Source organism: Halichoeres trimaculatus, unplaced genomic scaffold, assembly GCF_033239565.1.
Source record: "Halichoeres trimaculatus isolate MK-OKI-2021-1 unplaced genomic scaffold, fHalTri1.1 fHalTri1_scaffold_17, whole genome shotgun sequence".
NCBI classification, from domain to species: Eukaryota; Metazoa; Chordata; class Actinopteri; order Labriformes; family Labridae; genus Halichoeres; species Halichoeres trimaculatus.
The window spans coordinates 1,463,005-1,477,500 of NW_027437195.1; positions in this window are offsets into that span (position 1 = coordinate 1,463,005).

Sequence of the window (14,496 nt, forward strand, 5' to 3'; positions counted from 1 at the left end):
ATATAGACTCACCAGACCAGGAGATGTGTTTACAGTCTTCTATGGTCCAGTTCTAGTGAGCCCCTGTGGATCAACGCCTCAGTTTCTTCTCAGCTGACAGGAGGGTCACCCAGAGTGGTCTACAGCCTGTCTGCTTCAAAGCTGGAATTGTTCAGAGACGGTCTTCTGGCTTCAACAAGGCCCGAGGTCCCAGAGGACTGGGGATGGGTACCCTTCACATCTGAAACAGTACATACCGATACCTGACAATTGGTACTATTTTTGGGTACTTTTGTGTGTTTATGTGGTAAAAAAATATCATAGGGCTGTCACTTTAACATGTTAATTAAGTTAATTAATGACACCACAAATTAATGCGTTATAAAAATAAACACACGTTTTATCCATTGGCTGCCAGCCATTTTCAGAGTTTCAGGAACAATCTTTAAGACCCAAGAGATTGTTTTCTCTGACTATGTAAACACCAAAACTACCTAAGAAGAGTGGATTCTCTTCTTTTATGTCTCTTTCTGTTTTTGAGCCAAAGAACAAACAAAACAATCTTGTTCCTCTCTGGCGCTCCATCCTTTGATCCTCGTCATGACCTGAGTCATCTTTTCTCACGATGGCGCCGCTCTTTCTCTCTGAAGTACCACGGCACATCCTCAGTTGGAGCGTGAGCTGCCTGAACTTTTCTGACTTGCAGCGTCTCTCTATGTCTCTGTCATCTCACATCTCCTCATATCCATGCTGAGCTCTCATCCAAAGAGCACACCGCTCTCACTCACAGTAATTTATGAGCAGGAATTTGATTGACAGGCTCTGCCAGACCCCACCACTACAGACGTCAATGGCAGTGAACACAAACATTTTAATATTGGTCTGTTGAAAAAATGTGGATTTACAAATCTTCTTTTCTTTGTGTATTCATTTGATTAGTTATGCTTTACAGTTTTGTAATGTCACAGAATTCAAATTCTTTATTTGGGGGCCTTAAGCAGATATGAGATTAAAATTTGATTAATTAGATTGATTCATTACAAATCCAGTAAATAATTAGATTATTTTTTAATCTCCTGACAGCACTAAAATATTAATTTGTGTAATAAAGTTTTTCACGTTTTTTCAATAGTTGTTCTTTAGTATATAAGCTTTAATGCTGTGTTTATGTCCGGTATGGAAAGTTGCCTTCTCTTCCACTCCCTCATTGTCACAAGGATGTGTTTAGGTACCTAAACATGGTACCTTTTGATTTTATGTGAACTGGTACCCAGTACTACAGACAGAATTAGGTTGGTACCTATAGAAGTACCTAATTCAGGACCCATCCCTACAGAGAAGTGCTGCTCACTGGGTATTTTCTCTCCTCCTCTCTGTGAAGCCTGAGACGGTTGCGGGTTAAAATCCCAGTAGATCAGCAGTTTGTCAGATTCTCAGACCATCAACCACCCCACACTCAGAGTCTCTTGAATCACCTTGCTTCTTCACCCAGAAGCATTTTTTTTAACTCCACCAGCTCTTCTTCACCATGTCAAGCTGCTGCCCTGTGATTGGCCGGTAAGATGTTAAGTTAACGAGCAGGTGAACAGGTGAACCTGATTAAAAGAGCAAGTGAAAGCCTTTGCTGTGAAGGTTCCAAGTTCTCCAGAAACAAGTCAAACTTTCGTTCATCAGAGCTGAACTCAAGTCCAACCAGCTCCTTCTGTCTCTGAGCCAACACGTCCAATCCCCCTCCATCCACTGCTGTCCTCACACACACACACACACACACACACACACACACACACACACACACACATGCGCCAGAGGAAGACATCATCACTAATATCAGTGCTGTGAAGACCCTCAGGGGCCCCTGTGGCGGCTCTTGGCTCTCCATCGATTGTTCCAGCCTCTTCAGGGGTAAAAAGCCCCTCTCCCTGCGACACACACACACACACACACACACACACACACACACACACACAGACTGACCTCAGGGCGCCACAGACAGTAGGGGGCAGCAGTACATAATGGTAGCAAATAGGTGTGTGTGAGTTTGTGTGTGTGGTGTGTGTGGTGGTGGTGGTGGTGGTGGTGGTGGTGGTGGAGGGGGGGGGGGGGGGGGGTGAAGAGGACAGCTCTTAAACACAACAGCAGCATCTCTCTGTTCCTCATGAAGGGGGGGGGAGACTTTCACCCCACCCTGGCCGCTCTCCTCCTGCGCAGCGTGTCATCCAGCGCCCGGCCCCGCAGGAAGTTGTTGTCCATCTGTTTGCTGCGGTCGGACTGTGAACGCCTCACAGCAGTCGCCTAACCACCCCGAGCAGCCCCCGCCCGCCCCCCCACTCAGCCTGCACGCCAATAACTCGATAAGCGTTTCCCAGCCGGAGGCTTCCTGTGTTTGTGACAATTGTCTGTGTTTTGGTGGGAGGGGGCCAAAGTGTTCAAATTTAAGGGACCGCTCAGGCAGGTGTCAGGGTCCAAAGAGCTCAGAGAGAGGAATCCTCCATCCTGCTCTCTGCAGGGACCAGGTCTGTGAGTCACCGATCTGAGGAAGTGCCAGAGGAACAACTTTCACCACTGAGGCTGAGACTGGTCCAGGGACAGGACCAGAGACAGGGCCAGAGACAGGGCCAGAGACAGGGCCAGAGACAGGGCCAGAGACCTGGGAGCAATCAGTGGCCCTGTTTGTCAGAGTCGGAGCAGCAAACATACAGCTCAGTCATTAAGTCTTAAGACCTCCATATCCTGATTCTCCCTCCTTTAACACCTTTAACCCATAGACTGCAGGAAACACAGACATAGTCTCTGTGACATCACGCATCTGTTCCCGACACCTGAAATAAAGCCAAGTCTCAGACGCAGCCACAATGGATATGACGCCCATTTGAGGCTCCACACTAACAGCTACAGGGCTCCCGGCAGTCACATGACCTGAGCTGTGTCTCTGACTGAACAATCAGACGATCCTAACATCGTCCAAACTGCAGTGCTAGAAAAAAATTAACTCAGTGTGTGCTGATGGAGTAATCAGCATTTTAGACCTGAACTGTTTTTCGTACCAGGCTGTAAACATGTTTTTAATGCTGTAAAAGTTTGATTTTTTTGGCTGGTGTGTACGTGGTTTCCGGTCTCTGCAGCCAGACTCGAGTGGATTCTCAACAAACAGCAACTTTTAACACTTCAGCTATAGGCTTCATTTTTCTAAACTGGATGTTGGCCCTTGCTTTCACCCCCTCTACACCGGCCTGCACAGCGCCCCCCTTGAGAGTTTTTGACTGGAACAAATAAACATCAGAGACTGAACTTTGTGTCAGTCCTGAATAACTTTTAGGTTTCCTCTCTGCTCCTGTTTTAAGACTCACATCACAGAGAGTAAAGCGACTCAGAGGGAATCACTGACTTTATGTTAGTTCACATGTTAGAGTCAAACATCATCAGGAGGAACTTGTGTTTCTTGTGTGTTTGTGTGTGTGTATGTGTTCAGAAAGGCCGAACGAGCTGTAAAAAGTGGAGTTACTCTCATGGTTTCTGACAGAAATCAGTCTCGTGTCTGTGGCTGTGAGTCCTCTGCAGTGTCAGAGGCCTCCTGCGTCCCGTCTCCACATCCTCGTCTCCTCCATTGTCACAGCTCCCACTGTAAATCTGCATTTCACCCTCCAGCCTCCTCTAGACTGACAGAGTCAGGCAGAAACTCTCCATCTTTCACCTCCAAAAAGTGGAATAAAACTCTGAAACAGCCTCAATCATCCACAGTCTCCTCCTGAAACTCGGGGATGAAAAGATGCGATGGAAAATTTCACTGTTTGTGCTGTAATTTAGCCCCCGCTCCTCGCTTATTGTCAGAAAAACAGCCCCCCGCTCCCTGAAGACAAAAACACAGAAATATGCACAGCGGCTCCAGGTGTGGGGGTGTGTGTGTTGGGGGGTGTGTGGGGGTGAAGTTACGGTACATTTGCCGCTGTAGTTGTGTGTAAATATTAGAAAGCAGCAGGTTCCTGGCGTGAAGAGAAGCCAGCCGGAGCGGCGGCGCGAAGACGGTCGTCCTTATCGGTTTTGTGTTCAGACGGCGGCGTGCTCCCGCTGTTTGTAATCTGCAGCCGCCGCTGTGAGCAAAACTGGACAGGCATTTATTGTCCCAGCAGGAGGACGCCTGACAAGAGAATGTTAAACACTCTGCTACCTGCAATTTCCAAAAGGCGATAGCAGACATGATAAAATGTACACACAGCGCTAATTTCACTGTGTCTCTCTGCTTTCTGCAGAGGAGGCGACAGAAAAGAGCCCTGATGATTATCCGCGCGCGTGTGCGTGAGTGTGTGCGTTTGTGTGGGTGTGTCAGTGACTCTTCCTGCAGCAGAGTCAGCTCAGGCCGGCCGACAACGAGATGGAGCTTAATTTCATTCAGGACGGGGGACAGGACTCATCAACAAGACAAGTCCATCAGGTCCTTGGTACACACACACACACACACACACACACACACACACACACACACACACACACACACACACACACACACACACACAAAGTCATTTTTTTTTTATTGTACTGTAGATCTCTGGTTGGTGTAGACAGTTTGCAGGAGACTTTGATGTATCTGGAGTCAGAGAAAAGAAAACCAGTCTCTACTTTGGGTTGAAGCTTTGCCTTCAGAGCAAACAGTGATGCCCGTAATGTGCTACTTAGCAACGCGTTCAGGGGCGTATTTAGTGGTTTGGGGGCCCAAGGCAAATCCAGTCAATGGGGCCCTCCATGTCCTTGTAACTCATCTTCCTCAGAGCTAGACTGGCCTTCCCTGGGTCCACTGTATCTTTCCCAGAATCAAGGCATGAGACAGTGCTAATCTTGTACATGGTAACTTAACACAACTAAATGCATTTCCTCAAGTTCTGTTCTTTAGTTTGATTTTGAAAAAAGTGAATCCATCATTTAATCCACTTTGTCCTGGATTTGAAATCTTTTATGGTCAATTGACAGCTGATTTGTCCCACAGTGGGGAATTTACAGAGTAACAGTAACAAACAAGAAAGGATGAAGTGAAAAACATTACAATAGGTAAATATTGAAAAAATAATTTAGTAAAGAAAAAATGTGTAAATATCAAGCACAACATAAAACTGGAAAAAAATCTACTGAAAGAGGTGATATTTACAGTAAGCATACTTTTTGGTACTATTATTTTAAAGTTGATGTATTTTTATGAGACCCCCTGTCCAGTGAGTTATGTATCCAAAAAAGAGATTTTGTACAATAATGTTTATCACCAAGTCAAAAAGTTTGATTTTGAGAAAATTATCCTGTTTCTTGGGCTAGATTAAGTCCTTCAAATCCTAAAAGTCTGATATGTTTATCTCAGAGCAACATTGTTTTTATTTCCGACTTGGTTGAAAATAAGAAAAAAAACGGGGGGGGGGGGGGGGGGTGTTTTTACCACTTTCTTCCTGAATCAAATTTTCAGATGTGTTGTAACATGGAATAGCCCATTGAATAAGAAGGGAGGGGGAGTACCCAAAACCATCATTAAAGATTAAGCCTTTTGATGTATTTTGAAGCATGTGAAGTAAGATTTAGAAAAAAGAAATGCTTTCAATTGAAGAGAATTTCATAAATCAGTTTTTAAGAGATGCTTTGGGGGCCCCTGGGAATCTTGGGGCCCCAGGCAACTGCCTGTGTTTGCCTAATTTTAGCCATGCCCCTGAATATGTTACTGTGAATTTACCACTTTTTTCAGTAACGAATAGGCCTAATCTATGTGTTACTATTTCCATGTCAGTAATCAGATTAAAGTTACTTATCCAAATCACTGTGCATTACAATTCTTTTCATTTTTCTTGTAAATAAATATCTCTGCTTTTTTTCTTGTGTCTGGGAGTTGTGTGTTCATCATATTTTCAGCGTGTGAACAACTCAGGTGTAATAGCAGCCAGCACACAAAGGTAAACACAGGGAAAGAGGAGAGGTGTGCATTTTCTAGCTAGAAACTCAGTCACTGTTTTGAGTTTGTCAGCTACAGCTGGCAGTATGAAGGTTCGTTGTTCACTCTGCATTGGCAGTTTGCTTAAGATGTTTGACTCAGACATTTAGGAATCAATCAGAGAGATCAGCGCACTGTGGACATAAACGCTTGAGAAAGTTGTTTGACTTTTACCTGGGGAAAGGTGAGTTCTGTCTTTCATTGCAACTCCCTCTATTCCATGAGCTGAACCCTCTGTTTAGAACAAATTCATCCATTAAAGATCAGAGCAACATAATGTAGGCCACATGCAAGGAGGCACCAGGTGGCAAGCAGGGGCGTGCCCAGACTTTTTAGACTTTGGTGCCTGAAAATATGAAGGACCAAAACTGCAAAAATAAAAAAATGAATGCAATAAAAAAAAAATAAAACAAATAATTAAATACATAAGTAAAGGATGTAAAGTACTAAGGATAATGTGAGCCCACACTCCAGTAAAATTTATTTTTGTTTATTGTATTACAAATGCAGGATCAACAGACCCCAGCTTTAACACAAACTATACTTAAACAAAGTGTTTAAAAAATGTATCTTAATTGAACTGGACTGAGCTGTAGTGCACCAAAAAAGTACTGTAGAAACTTTCTTTAGTTGTATTTTGAAACTTGAAATGTATAACATTGATATTTTGTTTTTATTTGAAAACATTTCACACTTACCAATGTCTGCAAATTCCTTTAAAACAAAACATGTAGACTCGTATTATTATTCATTTTAATCGCAATCCTACAATTTTGCCAAGGACGTAGGATTAATAAAGTAATTTGTAATCTAACTTTTAAAATCAAGCAATCAGTAAAGTAACTAAGTGACTTTTTAAAGGAGTAACCAGTAATCAAATTACTTTTTCAAGGTAACAGTGGGAACACTGCCTACAGAGCCATGCTGTTGTGATCCTGCAGAGTGTGGTTTGTCCTGGTCTCTCTGTCAGGTCTTCCTGCAGGAGCCTGGATGGCAGCATGTGTTGCTCCTGAGCCTGTAGACAGAGACCTGTAGACTCATGGAGCTCTAGGTCTTGGTCTCTGATGCTTATTTCCATCTGCTTATCTTTTAACCAATCACAGTTCAGTATGTGCAGCCTGTCTGAACTGTACTGCTCAGTGTTTGTCCATCAAACCCCCACAGAAGCCCAGAGAAACCGTCTGTTCAAATTTCAGAGCTGGTCTCTGGCTCTGCTCTGGCTCTGCTCTGTGCTGGCTCTGCTCTGGCTCTGCTCTGCTCTGCTCTGGCTCTGACTCTGCTCTGCTCTGGCTCTGCTCTGTGCTGGCTCTGCTCTGGCTCTGCTCTGGCTCTGGCTCTGGCTCTGGCTCTGGCTCTGGCTCTGCTCTGGCTCTGGCTCTGGCTCTGCTCTGCTCTGCTCTGGCTCTGCTCTGCTCTGCTCTGGCTCTGGCTCTGCTCTGGCTCTGGCTCTGGCTCTGGCTCTGCTCTGGCTCTGCTCTGCTCTGGCTCTGGCTCTGCTCTGGCTCTGCTCTGCTCTGCTCTGGCTCTGCTCTGGCTCTGGCTCTGGCGCTGCTCTGGCTCTGCTCTGCTCTGCTCTGGCTCTGGCTCTGCTCTGCTCTGCTCTGCTCTGGCTCTGCTCTGGCTCTGCTCTGGCTCTGCTCTGCTCTGGCTCTGCTCTGGCTCTGCTCTGCTCTGGCTCTGCTCTGCTCTGCTCTGCTCTGCTCTGGCTCTGCTCTGCTCTGCTCTGCTCTGCTCTGGCTCTGCTCTGCTCTGCTTTGGCTCTGCTCTGCTCTGGCTCTGCTCTGCTCTGGCTCAGCTCTGGTTCTGCTCTGGCTCTGCTATGGCTCTGCTCTGGCTCTGCTCTGCTCTGCTCTGCTCTGGCTCTGGCTCTGGCTCTGGCTCTGCTCTGCTCTGGCTCTGCTCTGGCTCTGCTCTGCTCTGCTCTGCTCTGGCTCTGGCTCTGGCTCTGCTCTGCTCTGGCTCTGCTCTGCTCTGGCTCTGCTCTGCTCTGGCTCTGGCTCTGCTCTGCTCTGCTCTGCTCTGCTCTGCTCTGCTCTGGCTCAGCTCTGGTTCTGCTCTGGCTCTGCTCTGCTCTGCTCTGGCTCTGTGCTGGCTCTGCTCTGGCTCTGGCTCTGGCTCTGCTCTGGCTCTGCTCTGGCTCTACTCTGGTTTGGTGGGCTTGTGGTTGGGGTCGTTCATCAGGCGGTTTGTTGGCCTGCTCCTCTGATTATCCTCTAATTGCTGTTTCATGGCCCGAGGTGTAAATGACTCCATAAATATGTCCACACAGGTTTATTTCCTCTTAATGGCTCTCTCAGCGTGGCAGCCATTAGCCGCCGTGACCCGTTTATGGAGCCGTCACTCACACACACTAACGGGGAGAGACTGCCCCTCCACGCAGATCCTCCAGGATCCGTGTGAGGAGGAGCTGCAGCTGGTCTGATCAGCAGGTAGGTGTTAATCTCCAGTGTTTACCTAGTAATGTGCTGCATGTTCACTCAGACACTGTGTTCAGAGATTACAGTGAACTAAAAAGTGATGATGATGCTGATGCTGATACCAAGGACGGACAAGGAGGAGCATTGGTGCAGATTTTCTACAGCTTAGCTAAGCTACAGTTTATGACTTACCTGATCAGAAGTCCCCGAGCCAGACTTGAGCTCAGTTGTATCCTTCCTGTTAGCTGATCCACTGGTTTGATCCTGTCAGTGGAACCTGTCACTGTGTTTCTTCACAGACAGAGCTCAAAGAGCACAGAGAGACTCTTTAACCCTCGTCTCCCCTCTTCAATCTCTCTTCATGCTGTTTTTGTTCCACCCCCCTCTCATGTCTCTGCTCTCAGACCCTCAGACAGCCTGTGTGTCATGAGGAGGGGCGCTCAGTCCTGGGGGGGCTCTTTGTTCCTCTGGAGGTGCTCTAAAGTCCGGCTGCTAGACTGGCCTCAGGCAGGGCTCCCTCTGACCAGGGCCAGGCGGAGCAAGTTTGTTGTCCGGGTCTGTTGGGACGTCGTGCTCAGTCAGGCAACACTGAGGGCCGGTGGGGAGCCCCGGGCGATGGCCCACCGCGGGGCCACAGAACAATGTTGTGGTGAAAGTCTGTGAGTTTAGGGACATCAAAGCTGCGGTCGACCAGAGAACAGATCCTACAAGAGGGGACCGTGCGTCTGTCTTCCATCCTCAGTCCTCCATCCTCTGTCCTCCATCCCCCGTCTTCAGTCCTCTCTCTGTCCTCCTGCTGTCCTCTCTCCTCCATCCTCTGTCCACAGTCCTCCCTCTGTCCCCCATCCTCAGTCCTCCATCCTCAGTTCTCCATCCTCAGTCCTCCATCCTCAGTCCTCCATCCTCAGTCCTCCATCCTCAGTTCTCCATCCTCAGTCCTCCATCCTCAGTTCTCCATCCTCTGTCCACCATCCTCAGTCCTCAGTCCTGAGGCCAAACCTGAGTGCAAAGTGGATTCCTTGGAGCTGCAGACTTCATACAGACTCACTATCTGTATGAGGGAACTTCACAGACTCATCAGTCAGAGCTGAACCAGGAAACTCAGGACAGACTGAAGTAGATTTAATCTCATTACCTGACTTACTTACTGGTCTGCTGGCTGTGTAAGATGCTCAATTCTGATTGGTCCAAACTCTGTGATGATGGTTATTAAGTGACACACCAAAGATAAAGTGATCAGAAGTCTTATATCCACAGAGACCAGTTCAGAGAGTTTCAGTTCTTCTTGTTGACTCCACAGACTGTAAAGGGCACTCCTGGATGTTCATCAGTTTCAGGTTGTTTCAGAAGGTCTGTTTTAAGGTGATCATTTTCAGGTGAAGAAACTCAATCTTCCCACCAACTGCCCCCCCCCCCCCACCCCACACACACACACACACACACACAAACACACGTACACACACATTCGCTCTTCATGTCTTTATCCATCACCCCTATGGCTCCCTCTTCTCGTTCTGATGGATGGAGAGATAAAGGAGAAGGAGGTGGAGGTCGCTGCAGGCTCAGGTTTCTCTCCTCCTCTTCCTGCCTCACCCAGCGCCCTCTCTCACCCTCTCCTTGCCCTCTCCTCGCCCTCTCTCACCATTATGTGCTCCTCCTTGCTCGCCCTGCACAGGAATGGCAGCAGAGAGAGAGGGAGGAAGTGAGCGCTCCATCTGTCGCGGCTCCAGGATCAAATGAGCGGGCTGTGTGTGAGAATGGCAGATAATTGTGGTCTGTTCTCTGCTCTCTGAGAGTCTGGTACTAACCCCGCCTCCCTGCCCCGCTCCCTCAGGCAGATGGTTCTGTGTTTTGATATCTGAGCAAAGCAGAGGGAGGTCAGAGGTCAAGTTGAAGTTCACATCCAGAGGAGCGCTTTCTCTCCCCCCTGACCCCAACGTCTCCTCCCCGTCTCCATATTCTCCCACGCTCAGGAGAATATGGATGTCATTTAAAGAAGGACGTCCTGCTGCGGCCGACCCGTGCAGCCCTGGGAGCAGGTAGCTCAGCCCGGCTCTAACCCACTTATTCACCCAGCATGCAGGGTGGCGGGGTGGAGGCAGGAGAGGGGGCAGGAGACCAGAGACTGAGTGAGGAAGAGATTCAATCGTCAGGCAGCAGAGGTCACAGAGAAAGAGTGGGTTTGTTCACAGAGACATCCAAGATCCAGACTCACTTTCTGACACCTGAGAGTGAGAATGAGGAGGACACGCTGTCCACTCACACTGAGGGACGCTCGCTGAGAGACAGGAGAGAACAGGAGCTGGTAGAGACAGGGAGAACTGACCGTAAACAGCACACAGTCAGTGATTAAAGAGACATTTCACTACACTGAGGAGAGAAACTCGGATTAGAGGGACTAGAGATCATCAGAGGTGCAGCACCCTGCAGAGCGACCACAGGTCCTCACTTTGGACTCTGGACCATACTGAACCACTCGGTGGAAACAGGGCTTTAGTCTTCTTACAGACCAATGATGGGACCAGGTGCCACAACAAAGCCCACTACTTAAACTGTTTCAAACATCCACTTCACAGCTGCAGCTTTTAGTCCTAAACGCAGAGATTCAGCCCTCTAACCCTCTCTGCTCCTGTTTTCTGAAATCTTTTCAAGGTTTTTGAAGTTTTTGCTTGGCTCCTTTAGCTGCAAACAAAAACAGTCCAACTGTCCATCCTAGTGGCTGTGTATGAAGCTGGATGACACGCCCCCTCCTGTTATAGAGAAGTGAAGCCAAAACAAACCAAGACCAGGCAACATCTTTCATCAGTGAGTCTGTACAGGAGGAATAAACCCCTAGGACATTAACGGCTCATGAATAAATAAATGAACCCAACTTTACCTGGTCTCAGAGGTGTGGTGTGTTCCTCAGGTGTGTACAAATTCTTGTTTGAAGTGGACACTTCTAAATCTGTAAAGTTCAGTGTCTCTGTTGTTAGTGTTTGTTTCCTCCAGTGTTCCTCCTTTTTTACTCTGAGAGTCCATAGCTCTAAACGCTGCAGGAGCCTGATTGGTCCACACAGCTGTCAGTCATGGTGTCACATCCCCTCTTTATGTAGCATCAAATAACTTAATCAAAGTAAACTTTATATACAGTGATCACAGTAACATTGATCAGCATGAGAACTGCACTTTGAACCACATCCCATCTGTTAACATGGAGGCACTGGGCTTAAGACCTCTGCAGCTAGCCAGCAGGGGGAGCTCTATAAATTTTGGGAAGCTGTCCTGTGATCCAGTCAGTCGTTTACCTCAGGTTGAAGAAATGTGATTAAACCTGTTTGTTAGAGCCTGAAACATGTTGAACATATAGAGCCCAGGATTAAAAATAACATAATGTTCCTTTAATTATGATTCATGCCCTGTCTACATCAGCTGACGGTGTGCGAACAGCGTTATTTTAAATGTTTCATAATGTAATCTGGCTCTGACAGAACGCAGGGCTCAGAAACACAGGGATAGTCTGCAGCTTGATGTAGACCATCACAGCCTGGTCCTCACCTTAATGGCTCACATGTCAGCAGCCCGGCACACCTGCATGCAGAATGAAGAGCAGCAGAGCTCATCAGTCAGAGCAGGCGAGCAGAGATGTAACGTTTGTCCCTGAGCAGGAAATAAGAAAAGGAGCTGCAGGTTCATCACACAAACAACAGCAAACAGAGGAACAGGGAGCACACACCTCATATCTGCAATCTCAAATTACACTTACATTCCAATTGAACACCAGCTATCATCACAGGCCGCCTTTATCTGCTGTGATATATACTCACAGGCTGAGGGGGGAGGACAGGGGGACGGGGTAGGGCGGCGCTGAGCCTATTTGTGTTTATGGCTTTGCAGGGAAGGAGATAAATGACCTCCTGCTTTTATTTGGTTTTAATGAAGTAGGGACCGAGGGACTCCCCAGCAGCCTGTCCTCTTCCTCCACCATCATCACCCAGTGATCCTCCTCACCCCCCTCACCCCCCTGCCTCCTCACCCACTCCCTCATCCTTGTTTGTGACCTAGATGCAGGACGCTCAACAAAGGACACAGGATGAAAAAACTCACCTAAGAGGTGAGGAGTGGAAGCATCAGGAGGATACTTGTTAACCCTGTCTCTCCCTGAATCTGAGCCTGAACCCTCTCAGGAGGTCCAGAGAGGTGGAGGTGGAGGTGGTGGGGGGTTATATTCGGCCAACACATGTTTGCCGTACCAAACGGCCGTGCTAACTCCCTGCTAATTGGACACTCGGGCCCCCAATTAAGGCCACAACTCAAAAAGGCAAGTGGGTACAAAAACAACACACACACACACACACACACACACACACACACACACACACACACACACACACACACACACACACTGGGACTTCATTAAGAGAGTGGTGAAGGTCCTCCTGTGGGAAAGCGGGACATGCGGAACACACACCTCATAGACACACACACCTCATAGACACACACACACACACACACACACACACACACACACACACACACACGCACACACACACACACACACACACACACTCACACACACACACACTTTGAGGTGTGTCGTGGCAGCTGCTGGTCTGATGGTCTCCAGCAGGAACTTAAACACTCATTTGCTCCAGGAGCGGTTTTCCCTGAAGGGTCTGGACTTTACTCTGAGGACTGTTCTCGTTTCTGTTCTGTTTGTAGCATCGACCAATCAGATGTCAGCAGAAAAAAACTGCAGGTACAGAGAGCAACAGCAGGAGGAACACAGAGACTCTCCTGGTTTTGAATGCGAGGAGGGATTCTGTGTCTCAGTAATCACAGATCTACATAAAGAGCAGCTAAAAAGGATCAAACATCAACACCGAAACAGTGATCTGTACAAAAACACACTTTTACACAGAGAGAGAGAAAAATTTTACAGAGGGACAAAGTAAACAAAAAGACAAACTATACCAAAAGAGATAAACTTTACAAAGAGACAATCTACACTCACCAGCAACTCAATGCATTTAGGGATGTAGACATGGTCAAGACGATCTGCTGCTGTTCAAACCGAGCATCAGAATGGAGAAGAAAGGTGATTTAAGGGACTTTGAACATGGCATGGCTGTTGGTCTGAGTATTTCAGGAACTGCTGATCTACTGGGATTTTAACCAACAACCATCTCTAGGGTTTACAGAGAATGGTCCCAAAAGAGAAAATATCCAGTGAGTAGCAGTTCTGTGGGACAAAATGCCTTGTTGGTGCCAGAGGTCAGAGGAGAATGGACAGACTGGTTGGAGCTGATAGAAAGGCAACAGTAACTCAAATAATCACTGGTTACAACCGAGGTCTGCAGAAGAGCATCTCTGAACACACAACACGTCCAACTTTGAGGCAGATGGGCTACAGCAGCAGAAGACCACACCAGGTGACCCTCCTGTCAGCTGAGAACAGGAAACTGAGGCTACAACCTATACGGACTCACCAAAACTGGACAATAGAAGATGGAAAAATGTTGCCTGGTCTGATGAGTCTGGATTTCTGCTAACATATTCGGGCAACGCTCCATGTCATAAAGCTGGAATCATCTCAGACTGGTTTCTTCAACATGACAATGAGTTCCCTGTACTCAAATGTCCTCCACAGTCCCCAGATCTCAATCCAATAGAGCACCTTTGGGATGTGGTGGAACGGGAGATTCTCATCATGGATGTTCAGCCGACAAATCTGCAGCAACTGTGTGATGCTGTCATGTCAATATGGACCAAACTCTCTGAGAATGTTTTCAGGACCTTGTTGAATCTATGCCACCAAGGATTAATGCAGTTCTGAAGGCAAAAGGGGGTCCAACCTGGTACCAGCAAGGTGGACCTAATAAAGTGGTCGGTGAGTGTATACAGAGAGGCAAATTTGACAGATATACAAACTATACCAAAACATACACTTTACAAAAAGATAAACTTAACAGAGATAAAAACTTTATAAAGAGACGAACTGTGCAAAGATAAACTTTACAAAGAGGTCAACTATAGAGATAAAAGAGATAAACTTAACAGAGATAAACTATAAAGAGAGATAAACTTAAAACAATGACAAAAACTTTACAAAAATAAACTTCACAAAGAGAGATACACTCTACAGCGAGAAAAGCTCACTGA